This window comes from Empidonax traillii, unplaced genomic scaffold (genome assembly GCF_003031625.1).
Source record: "Empidonax traillii isolate 1590-97213 ecotype Southwest subspecies unplaced genomic scaffold, ASM303162v1 scaffold658:size386251, whole genome shotgun sequence".
NCBI lineage: Eukaryota > Metazoa > Chordata > Aves > Passeriformes > Tyrannidae > Empidonax > Empidonax traillii.
In genome coordinates, this window is record NW_020955851.1 from 46,798 (window position 1) to 58,785 (window position 11,988).

Genomic DNA, 11,988 nt, shown 5'->3' on the forward strand with positions numbered 1-11,988 from the left:
CTGGAAAAAAGTAGAATATACTTAGTTAAATTATTATCTTGCATAAGGCAAACAATTCCCCCTACTTTTATTTGTTTTGTTTTTGTAAGAAAAAGAATTTAATCAAAACCTGTAGTATCAGCAGAAGACTCTAAAATTAGATAAAAATTAACCTTCTTTATTATTAGTCTCATTTTCACTAGTTTCTCTTTGATATATCTTACTGTGTTCTAGTGCATCAGGTTTTTGTGAGAACAACCTGTTCCTATTGCATTTTTGTAAACACTGTGCTTAATGCAGAGTGAAGATGGATGGAATAATATATAGTATGTTGATAAAAAAAAAATTGTAATCACAATTTACTAAGTCGTTTACATATGTCTAGAATTTTTATAGTACTGTATTACTACATTATTGTATATAGATTTTGATTTTTAAAAAGTTAAGTTCTTCAAGAGAAAAATTGTGGAAATTTAGCCCAGGAAGATTGACCACCGTTGTCTGAGTTCTGTCATTAAAAAAATGGAAGCAAAAAAATTAATGTTGAAAATATGTGAACAGATATTTCCTGTAGGTATTCTTTAGTACCTAAAGTCAGATGTGTCCCTAGTGATTAGTATGACTGCAAAATGTAGACAGCAGGCTGATGTTACTCATCCAACAAATTTTTATCACTTTCTGAACTAAACTCCTCACATAACTCAGGAGTAAGCTAATGCATAACTAAAAAAACACCAAAAAAGCCACAAAAAATAAGCCTCATATCTTGGTTAGTATCTCACAGGAAGACTGGCAAAACAAAGAACCCAAATCTTCCAGGTCTTGGTTCTGTTCCATAATAATTTTCACAGAAGACAAGTGTCACTATGCAACTGCCATTCAAGATAAGTGAAGTCTGCATTTCGTTTTGACTCTGGGGTGTCGATGTGCTGATTAGTTTTCTGATACAGCTTGGTTGTCAACATTTAAAACATTTCTTGGAAGAAGAAAAATAATTTTGAACAGAAGGCATTCTGTTATACCTATATTTATACATATTTCCCTGCACCCTCAAAACCCAGTTATAAAAGCGACTTATTGGAAGAGCTGTCACCATCACCTTGGAAACTGGTCCATTGACAGCATGTTTCAATCAGTCGTCTCTCACAAGTATATAGCTTTTTTTTTTTTTTTTTTTTTTTTTTTTTTTTTTTTTTTTTTTTTTTTTTTTTTTTTTTTTTTTTTTCCCCTCAACTGATGTAGGTCACAAATTTGTAATCAGGGTGCTTGCATGAGAAGGAGAAGTTCCAGTCTGTGCTTCATGGGCTGCTTCAGTTTCATGTGAAACAGTCATTGATGATGAACCTATGTACCTGGTATCTACTCATCAAGACACTTTTATTGTCTCAATTTTTGCCCCGCTATGGGAGAGTACCTTCTTTCCAGAATGGTGGGTAGCTTTAACATTCTCTTGGGAGACATGCAGCTGCAAATCCCTTTAGGATGAGGAATACAGCAAGTGGCTCTTCTGCCTTTTTGAAAAGGGATCTGTTTGTGTAAAAGGGTAAGGCCGCATCCTACAGTAGTTGTGCTCTCCAAGGGAGAAAAGAAGCCGGTTGTTTTGTCTTCATAAGGGAAGAACTAAACCTCTGATTTGGAGAGAGCAGGTTGTCTTTTGTTTGCACTGCACAGAGCATGTGGTGCCTGAATAAGCATGGTGTTTAAGACCTGCCCACATCTATCTTGTTACACTGGATACTCATCACCTCTGGGATGCCCAGGGGAGATCCCCAAGTGCCTGTCTCAGCATTACAACTTCTTTCTGGAACTTTGACTCCTCAAGCTGATTATTTCAGTGCTCGTCATTGCAGACTAAACCCCGTTCTGGAATTGGGCTTTAATCAATCAATACCTGTGGGTACAAGGTCTGATCTCAGATCAGGACCACCAAATACTGGTTACAGGTTTTTGCTTATGGATAAGTAAAATGATGTGTTAGAAGGGCATCCAGAAGAAAAATACATAAAGACATCACCTTTCTTGCTAAAATATCCAAACTTTTTCCATTGAAATAGTACTGAAATAGTACTGAAAGTGGTTTAAGGCCTATTATGAGCGAAGTGCATGTTCTGTGGATGTTCATGTTTCTGGGGATATCGCTAACATGAGTTGTTTCTGAATTTACTATTACTTCTTGTATAAGTAGCACCTAAAATGCCTTACAGAAAGAGGATTAAAGGAAATACATATATTTGTCTTTTCTAATTTCACTAGTATGTCTTGGCAGTGCTTTGTTCATGGTCAGATTTAGTTTTCACTACAAAGTCAATTACTTGGTCTCTTCTTTTATGTGCTGGTCTTTTCAAAAGCAATAGGAGACAGACGTAGATTTTAAAATATGATTTTAAATCCATAGAAATTGTCAAGGGGACTCAGCAACAGGTAAAACTTTCACAACTGCTTTAAACTTTGTGTTAGATCCGGCTCTTTTTCAACTTCATGGCATCTGTGGGCAGATCCTTCACTGAGACTCCTCTCTGTGGCTTGGGGGACTCACTGTCTTCATTGCCTTTGCAGCCCAAACAATTGCACCTACATATGAAAATTTACATGACTCCAACACACTCTGTGTGAAGCCATGGGGCCCAACCTGCTTCCAGGGCACACTGTCAGCTTCTGTTCTGCCAGTTGGTTCCAGTGGCTTTCTTGGAAACCTCCCTCAGATGTGAAAGTGTTGGTGAATTCAGGCAACCTCAATGTGCTCCAGGGTACACATGTCCTCCTTCTAGGGTGGTTGTTCTGAAGGGAGTGGTTAAACTCCTTATGGGTTCAAGCACCTATGCTACTCTTTGGGATTACAGGTCCCACAGAAATGGGGTCACCATTGGAAATCACTTGAGGCGCTGTGCTAGAGTGTTAGGTTCCTTCTTTGCAGGTCAGGAGCTCTATGAGACGCAGTGCTTCACCCAAAATCAGGAATCCCAAATCGTGGTCCCATAAGGTCCTTGCAATGCAGAGGTAGTGCAGCCCTGAATCAGGGTCTTCCAGGTGCCCTCACTGAGGCAAGAGAGAGGAGTCCTCTTAGAATGGTGCAAAGAAAGGAGCTAGTTCTTGCTGTCTGGAAAATAGAACACAATGCTCTTGTCCTGCTCAGGGATCCCAAGAAATTGAAAAGTTCGCTCTCCTACTCCCTTTCCTCACCAGCCAGTGAAAGACAGCATCCTTCAGATCCTCATCCTGCCATCCAGCAGAACAAGAATTAGCAGACAGCAAGCTTCCCTGACCTCCAAAGCAGACAGACTCTGGATACAGTACTCCTTTAAGAGTTTTACTAAATCTGCACGTGAGCTCAATCTGCCCATAGAAGAATTTCCATTTGTGCAGATGGTATCATTTGGCAGATCACTCTGATGTTGGCAGCATCACAGGGGTCATATTTGTGCACAGATGGACTGTTCTTCATCTGTTTCTTTATTGTAATAGACCCAAATAGGTTTTCCCACAATAGTACATATGCACATTATAACTCTCCTTGCTTCCTGTCAGACAACTTATTTAGTGAGAGCACAAAAAATTTCTCTCTCTCTCTTTCTCTTTGTTCATGTATCCAGTCCTCTTTGTTTTGGGGGTGCAGGGTGGCTAAGAATCAAGGATCTCTATATTCCTGAGACATAAAATCTGGTGGCATCATCAAGATGGTATTCAGGATACTGCTGTGAGTTTAGGATATATAGATTTTTGTTTTGTGGTAAATATTTTTTGCACAATGCACATATTTATTACAGCTCCCTCATAAACCAAGAGCACTTTCAGCTGACATGTGAAAGGACAGTTGGAGGGACTGGAGAGGCTGGGGAATCAATAATTAAAAACTAGAGATCTTGAAATCAGAGCAATGATCTGACTCTAGTAGTAATGACCAGAAGCTGTTACCATTTGACAGCTGCTTAGAAAATTATGCTAAATGAACTCTTTTTTAGTGGTGAGACTTTTATTTTTTTTTTTTTTTAAGCATCTATTGCCACTCTTGCTTGCTATCTTGGCGTGGTAGCAATGAACTGAGTATATAGCTTTCAAGAGTTGTCTTACCAGAGCTGGTTTAAGGCATAGCAAAAGGACATTTTGGAAAACTTGCATTGCTTCTATTTTGCTTTATACAACCACTTGCTTTGTTAATAGAAAATTTTATCCCTGCGTGCCTTATGTTTTATTAACGATGAGCCTGTTGTCTTTTGATGAAACATTTTCAGTCTACATTTTGTTATCAGCTTTGTCTTTTCCTTCTCACTTGCTAGTCTAATCAATTTATTCTAAACTTAGATATCCCAGGTAGTGAAAATATTTGGGCATGGGCGTTGTTTGCTTTGTACAACCATTAAGGAGTTTTCACTGTGTGTAAATGAGATCAAAATAGCTAGGGAGCTTGCACAGTGAAATTCTTTACATTTAGATGCCCAGATTCCTAAATATAGTATCTCAGTAAAGTAATTTTTATGGACGAGACAGCATATAAAGTACCTTTTTTTTTTTTTTCCCTCAAAAAGAGTACTGTTTCAAAGAAAAGTAGTTGCTCATAATGTAAACATTACTGAAAAAAAAATACCTATGCTTATTTACTGATTTATTTTTAACCTTTTGACAGCCTAGTGAACAAAAAACATAAACTGGGTACCAGATGAAGTGTTTTGAATCAAATTAGGAAGAACTTGTGAGTGAAATTCCAGTAACAACTGTTAAGTAACTTCTTGGCTATACTGGGTAACATGGAGAATGAAATTGCTGACTGCATTTAAATATACAGGTTACTTGGGAAATCAAAAAACTCAAAACCAACAAACTTTAATTTTATATCCATCTGGTAAGTCTTCATAATCAGTCCCTAATTATCTTCTTGTTAATACATTTCTGGTCACTCTGACACCTTAGGAATTTTTCTATGAATAGATTTCTTGCCCAAGGCTATGGAAAATTATACATGCTGCTATACATGCTTGGATACAGCTGGTTTCTGTTTTGGGGTCGTTTTCTTTTTCCATCACAGTTACTGCATGTATCTACAGAAATAGCTGCACTGAATTTTGCTTTTTCAGTACAGTTCTGGAACTTGAAAAGCAATTTAAACCAGAATGTTCCTAGAAGAATAGCAGCTACAGGAAGCAAAATAAAAAGAGGGATGATGTTTTTAATGTAGTTCTGTAGCAGGTTATCATATGATAACACGTTGGTGAAGAGATAGAGATCAAACATTAAAATGCTTGTGATGCTGGAGATTTTGGCTTGTTTTGAGATAATTTAGTGTTTTCTTCTTGAACAAGGGACAAATCTTTCCTCCTAATTTTGAAAGGCATACGACAGGGTGTTTCAGATTCTGGAGGGTTTGCCCTCTGCTTAGCTCTGTCTGATGCAATGCAGTAGGAATTTCAGTCAGCACATTTCTGACTGGTTTCTCCAAATTAGTCTCTAACAGCTGAACTTCTTTTCCAGAGTCTGGAGGTTTAAGCAGTTTGTGAAGCTGAACAGGAGAGGACTTTCACAGAGGGACTTGTTACAGATTAGTTGTACAGGTTCAAATCAGTAAGACAGCTGACACCAAGGCCTCTCACATACTATATTTATATTTAATAAATATATTTGTAGGAGATGGATTCTAGAGAAGATCTTATTGTCTCCTTTCATTCCCCAAATACTGAAATTATTATCACACTAATAACTGTGAATCCTAAACCCCAAAGAACACTACAATATGTGCAGTGTACTGGCACAGTAAAATACCAAAATATTCTTCTGCCCACCAGAGGGGTGGTTTAAGAACTCAAGGTATGTGTATCCTTTTCTCTGAGGATGAGTAGCAGCCATGCTGGAGTTGAACTGTATGATAAGTACGAGCAAACACAGGCTGATGATGCTTTTATCACAAGAATTAAGATGATCAGCAAACACCAGTTTGTAGATCTGGGTTCGTAAAGTCCAGTCTCCAAACCCCAGCTGGCAACAAGGCAACATACACCTGCTTGCTCAGTCCCCCGTAGATACCATTCTGCAGTCAGTAAAGACAACTTGAAATTAAATATTGAGCAAAAAGTTGCTTTTCCTCTGAAGCAACTTTGAGATCTATGTGCTGTGTTCGTGGTGAGTACTGCCCACCATAGGAGAAAATAAGATTCAAGACCATCTAAGGAACTGTAATGTGCACAAATCCCTGGGACATGATGAGATACACCCAAGGGTCTTGAGGAAACTGGCAGATGAGGTTACTAAGCCATTCTATCATATCTGAAGAGTCATGGCAGACTGGGAAAGTTCTGCCATGGTTTAACCCCAGCTGGCAACTAAGCATGTAGCCAGTTGCTCGCTTTCCCCTGGTACAATGTGGGAGAGAATTGGAAGGGTAAAAGTGAGAAAACTTGGGTGTTGAGATAAAGGTAGTTTTAGAGGTGCACACACACAAGCAAAGCGAAATAAGTAATCAGTCACCACTTCCCACGGACAGAGAGGTGTTCATCCGTGTCCAGGACAGCAGAGCACCATCACATTTAACGTGTCTGAGAAGACAGTTAACTCCAGACATGCCCACTCCTTCTTCTTCCTGCAGCTTTATGTGCTGAGCACGATGCCATATGGTGTGGGATATCCCTTTGGTGAGTTGGGGTCAGGATTTTAGTCAGCTATCTATTTACATCTTAGAGAGGGGAGGTCGGGGAAAAAAATTGGAAGATAAATGTAACTAGCATCATAATGGTGAGATTTATCAGAATTTCCATTACCATAGCCTGTTTACAGGTTGTAAATATTCCCTCTGGGTTGAGACTTAAAATTCAAGGTCATACACAGGAAATTATATTTATCTTTGCTAAATTAAAACATTGGTTCAGCAGCTTTGAAAAACTGCAATCACAAGAAAATCCTCAGAGTGCAAGAAGTTCAGGTACTTCTGGATTTTTATTTTTTTTCCCAATCTACATTTTCTTTCTGCCTAAAAAATGTGGCATATGCTGGGTATTTTAAAGCCTTGACCTGTTACTCTGACATTAATAGTAGAGATATATTGAAAAGTAATGTAATGAAAGTCTTTCACCTATGAATGTACCTTTTCTTGATGACATTTTCTGTTATTTTGCTTTTCGAGCTCCATAGGGTTCAGTGTTCCCTCTTTATAAGAGGATTTTGTTATGCAGAAGTCTTATCACTATTCAAATAAAGTAATCATTTGGTTCATATTAACATTTCCTTTCCTACAAAATAATAAATATATCTTTAACTTCTCTATTTTTAAAGATAGTGTAGAAATTAAAATGCACTTAATGATTCCATATTTGCATGCAAGTTGTCAGGATGAAGGAGAAAATGAGGATATGCTAAACACTATGTAATTTTCAATTACATATATATATATGTAATATTTTTATAAATGTCTTCCAGTATTTTTTGACTTCTGATAGCGTGTCATAACTGTTTTTGTGATTTAGAATATAATTTTATGATTTATATTGCTAACAAGTATTGTATAGTCTCCAGTATTTTTTCCCCTCAAATTCCAAGTTAAGCATGAAAGAATTAGTCTGTATGGGGTCAGCCAAATTGTCTGTGAATAGTGTTGTGTTAAATAATATTCCAGAAAGGAGTTCTTCATTTCCCAGAGTATTTTAACTGGTTTTTACTGGAGCTAATTAAATACTGCCCATTTACTATATTGACACATTTTGGTGTGACTGAATACCTTTCTCAATTAATCATTTCTGTACTATTAGACCAGCTGTAGCTTTTGCTCAGAGTAACAGATCTAATGTGAATTCACTCATGGAGAAGCTGTGCGTGGTTTGATAAAACCTTTTCCCTCACTTGCTCTGATCAGAATAATAGACATTAGGTGGCTGTTCAAAATGGATTGTTTGATTTGTGACTTTGCTCCCCTTACACTGTGAGTTTAAGGAAAAGTTCCTCTTTTCTTATAGTTCTCTAAATACTTCTTCTGCTTAAAAAAAGCTTTCTTCTTTGAACTTGCAGGTAAAGACACCACTCAACTGACTCAACTGACTGTCTGACTCAGCTCTTCCTCTTCCCTGGAAGTACTTCCATGAATTTCATGGATGGCCTGTCTTACCTATTGACTGAATAGCACCTGTAAAACCTAAAAAAGTGTATACATATATGAAGTGTATGTTTAATTTAAACGTAGCCTGCCTTCTTTCTTAAGTACCTGCTTTCTCGATGCCCATTACAGAAACATTTTACTTGCATCACCTCAGAGCAGGCTGCTTACACAGGTTCGTAGGGACAACTTCGCTACCCCAGCCATTGTCCAAATGGTGCATAAAAATTTACTGCAATCCTGAGGGATAAGGTGGCTATGCCACCCCAAGCATTTCAGCAATATGGGATTTCCCACAGGAAGACAGCGTTTGTTGCCTCATCTGTCAAGATTTCTGGAGCAACTTGTCATTAGTAGCTTATTGTGGAAGAAGGGGTTTACACACAGAATGTTCTGCCAGAAGTGGATAAATTGGGCCATGAATCAGAGGGCTGTCAAAATTCCAGGCACAGCTTATCATGGTGATAATTAAGAATGATGCAACTAGTTGCTTTAGAAGGCAAAGACTGGACTTAAGGCAGGAGGCAGCAATATGATCCTCCCTTTACGCTGATGCAATAAGTGGTCCAAATGCTATGTCACATAAGTCTGTTTGGGGGCCGAGTCATTTTTCACCATATGCACCAGAAGTGGTATCAGTACAAGAACAACAACAACAAAAAAGAACTGAGAGTAAAGAGGAATTTGAAGAATCTGTGAAACTGTTTTATAATATTTTGTGTGGTGGATTCTGCTCTCACCCTTCAATGTGAAATGAAGGAAGTTGCTAAGGAACACCCTAAAATTATAGTTGTCCCATAGCCAAGTACTGGTTTTGAATGAGGCCTTTCATCTCTTGAAGACAGTTCAGAGGTTTTACCTTTGCAGGGGTTCAGTGGTAATCATTGCCTTCGTAGGTCATGAAGATGTGGTGTCTCCTACCTTCAGCAGCTGGCAGATTTTTCCCAAGGTCTTATTTCCTCAGCTTCTGCTGTAGGAAAAAATTTTAAAATGTCTGTAAAGTTTCAGGTGCTGTAGTTTTAACAATATACTTTTTATGGCTATCAAAGCTTTTGATTTAGTATATGTTTATGTTCACTCATAGCTGCTGACCCACCTGAGCTACCATTAAAGTATCATACACCTTTCATAGAGCTTATACAACAATGCCTATTTTAAAATTAACTCAATTTTAAATTGCAAATCCTACAGTATATTCAGATCCCTGGCATCTTTGGCAGTAATGTGAGTTCATTTAGAGATGGGCAGGATGCACCAGGTGCAGGCATCCAATTTATATGCCTTAGTTGTGAGGTTAATTTTTTGTGTGTTCATGTTATAATCATTACTGAACAGGAGAGACTTCTTAAAGGACAGCTTTGATCCCCTGAATTAGGGATCTGCTCTGAACTACTATTCAGAGAAGACTATTTCTCTACACTAGTTGTCTGCAGAGACTAGCCAATTGACATAGGCATGGAGGTGGATTTTTGGATTTAGGAGATACCACTGCCCCTCTGTGACAGCTGTAAGAATCCATCACAGCGCAAAGACAAGGGCCCATCATAGAAAGGTGGTTAGCACTCTTAGAGCAAACTAAGCTAAAATTTCCTAAATATGAAAGCCACGGTCTAGAAATGGTGACTATTCAAATAGTCCTAGAATTTTCAATGGAAAGACAAGGAAAAGTTCATATGCCTTCTTGTTCTTGCATAACAAAATAGTCCCAGGGAATTCATCCTGAAATTTATGTTATTATTGTTGTTAGCCCGTAATAAGTACTTAAAAACAAGTACTATGGAGAAGGGAAGATATATGTAAGTAAATTATTAAAGAGCAGGGAAATTTTTTTCAGAATTGCTTGATGCAAATGCTGTGGTGGAACAAAGGTCAGCTTAAGTTACATCAGACCTTCAGGTTCTTGTTTCAATTCAAAATCAATTTCAAGCAAAACCAAATGAAATCATGCTGAGAGAAAGGCCACAGAAATATTTCAACATGCCACTGTACCATAAAGTGTTATCTGATCTTCCATATCACAGAAGTTATTCAGTTGGTCTGTTTGGATATTTTATTAATACTCAATATTTCAAATTAATGGATTATAATAAGAAAGATCAGCCTCTTTTAATTAAAAATGGTTCAGACTAAGTCAATGTTTCATATCTTCAGGGCAGTTTTTTACAGAAGTAATTAAAATATCTGGACATCTTGTAGTGAGCTATGGAATTAAGTATTTTGTTTTTCATTTAATTTCCCACTTTCTTAAAAGTGAAAGAATAATTTTTTTTTTTCTCTAACAGATACTTCTTTGGCTGTTTGTGTGGACACCATGCAAAGACCTCATCAATACAGACCTGCAATATAAGGAAATGCAATAATTTCTTCAGTAATAAACTTCTAAAGAATATGAGGGGAATACGAGGTGAAATTAAATACTGCAGAAAAATCTACTTCAGAGCTCCCACTGAATTCCTCTAAGGCCAAGATTTCATAGTTCTGCCAGGTCATGTCCTGATCAACACTGAAATGATGCTCAGTTTGCAAAGCTCTTTTACTGTTCGAACGTCCTCTGGAACTTTTGATATATTTCATAAGAAACGTAAGAATGAATAAAATAAAGGTCAGGGAGAAAACACACCAAGCTGACAAATTCTTTCCAGCAGCCAAAATTGCGTTGTGTGTGGGCTTTTAAATAATTATTATACATACACAGGCAAATTGGCCTAGTGAATATGCTGTAAAATTGCTAATGATGAATGTCTTAGCCCATGCCCAAATGCTGCTGTAGGTTAATGTTTAGTGTACCCAGTGACTGGAATGGTGATTCTCCTGGGCAGAAGGTGGCAGTTTTTGGCCAAGTATTATTAGGTAATGTCAAGGCAAACATGTATAACAGAGAAAAACAGTGTAGTTGCAATAGCCCACCCAGGCCACCTCATGCTTATATTGTAATAATTTCACTGACACCTTCCTGAGAAAGAGGTCAGTGTGGATCAGAGAAACGTTTTCTCTTCCCGCCAACACCTTAATTAAATAGTCAGTCACTTTTACAGATAATTCTCAGAAAAACAGGCTGTCTTCAGTAATTCATAATACAATGTTTCTGGCAAAAATAGAAGGTGTATTTTAAAGATACTAACAGGTCTTTTCCATCCTGCTGGCAGATATCAGTTATTGTGGGAAAGCACTGTGCATGTTCTGTAGATAATACGCTAATACGAGGGACTCATTATCCACATGATTATAAGTGTGGTAGGAGAAACTGTCTCAGGACTATGGCTTGGATCAAGAAAACTTGAGGAAAGAAATTTTATAAGCAATAAAACCTGCAAAGGGTTGAGCTGATCTTTTGCTTTCCTGCTTCTCCCCTGTTATTAATAAACTCACATCTTAGGAGAAAAGAGATTAGGCTCTGCTGCAAGAACTATGTTTTTGAGCAGGCCAGAAAGGACACCTATTTATTATCCTAAAGACAGTATTAAGAGATGAATCACCAGTTAGTCAGCTTATGTACACATTTACAGTTCCAGAAAGCTGAGGAGCAGTAATGCCAGTTGTGAACCTGGACCACTGACTTATAAAGGGTTTTAGAGTCTTACATGGAAAATTAGGCAGTCAGTGGATGAAAGAATAGTATTATGGAATACATAAATGCTTAAGAAAAGGGAAAAAAAATGAGGAATGAATATGGCAAACAGAAATAATTTTTTACTGTTTAAATGACAGTCTCCACTATTGCCTTTTTTACCTTTTAGCTTTTTCAAGATATGCTGGTAATGTTGGTATAGCTGATCTGGTATGCAGGCATCTGAATGTAGGTCCTCATTTGCTGCAATGATGCTGGCTGTGAAACTATGGAACAGTAAAGACGCAAGCCTGGCAGAAAATGCGTTGGCATGTGGAATTATGTGTGTTGCCCATGGACTCCCAGGTGAGGAAAGCTCAGCTCTTCCCAGCTG

At 37.7% G+C, this 11,988-nt stretch overlaps 1 long non-coding RNA gene across 1 annotated transcript; it reads left to right on the forward strand.

Annotated features, from left to right (window-relative positions):
* Positions 1-2,368: 2,368 nt before the first annotated feature.
* Positions 2,369-10,944, forward strand: LOC114065423. The gene is made up of 4 exons (XR_003572962.1): positions 2,369-2,400; positions 4,601-4,690; positions 8,944-9,019; positions 10,330-10,944. It is a non-coding gene; the product is annotated as an uncharacterized LOC114065423 (long non-coding RNA).
* The last annotated feature ends 1,044 nt before the right edge of the window (positions 10,945-11,988 follow it).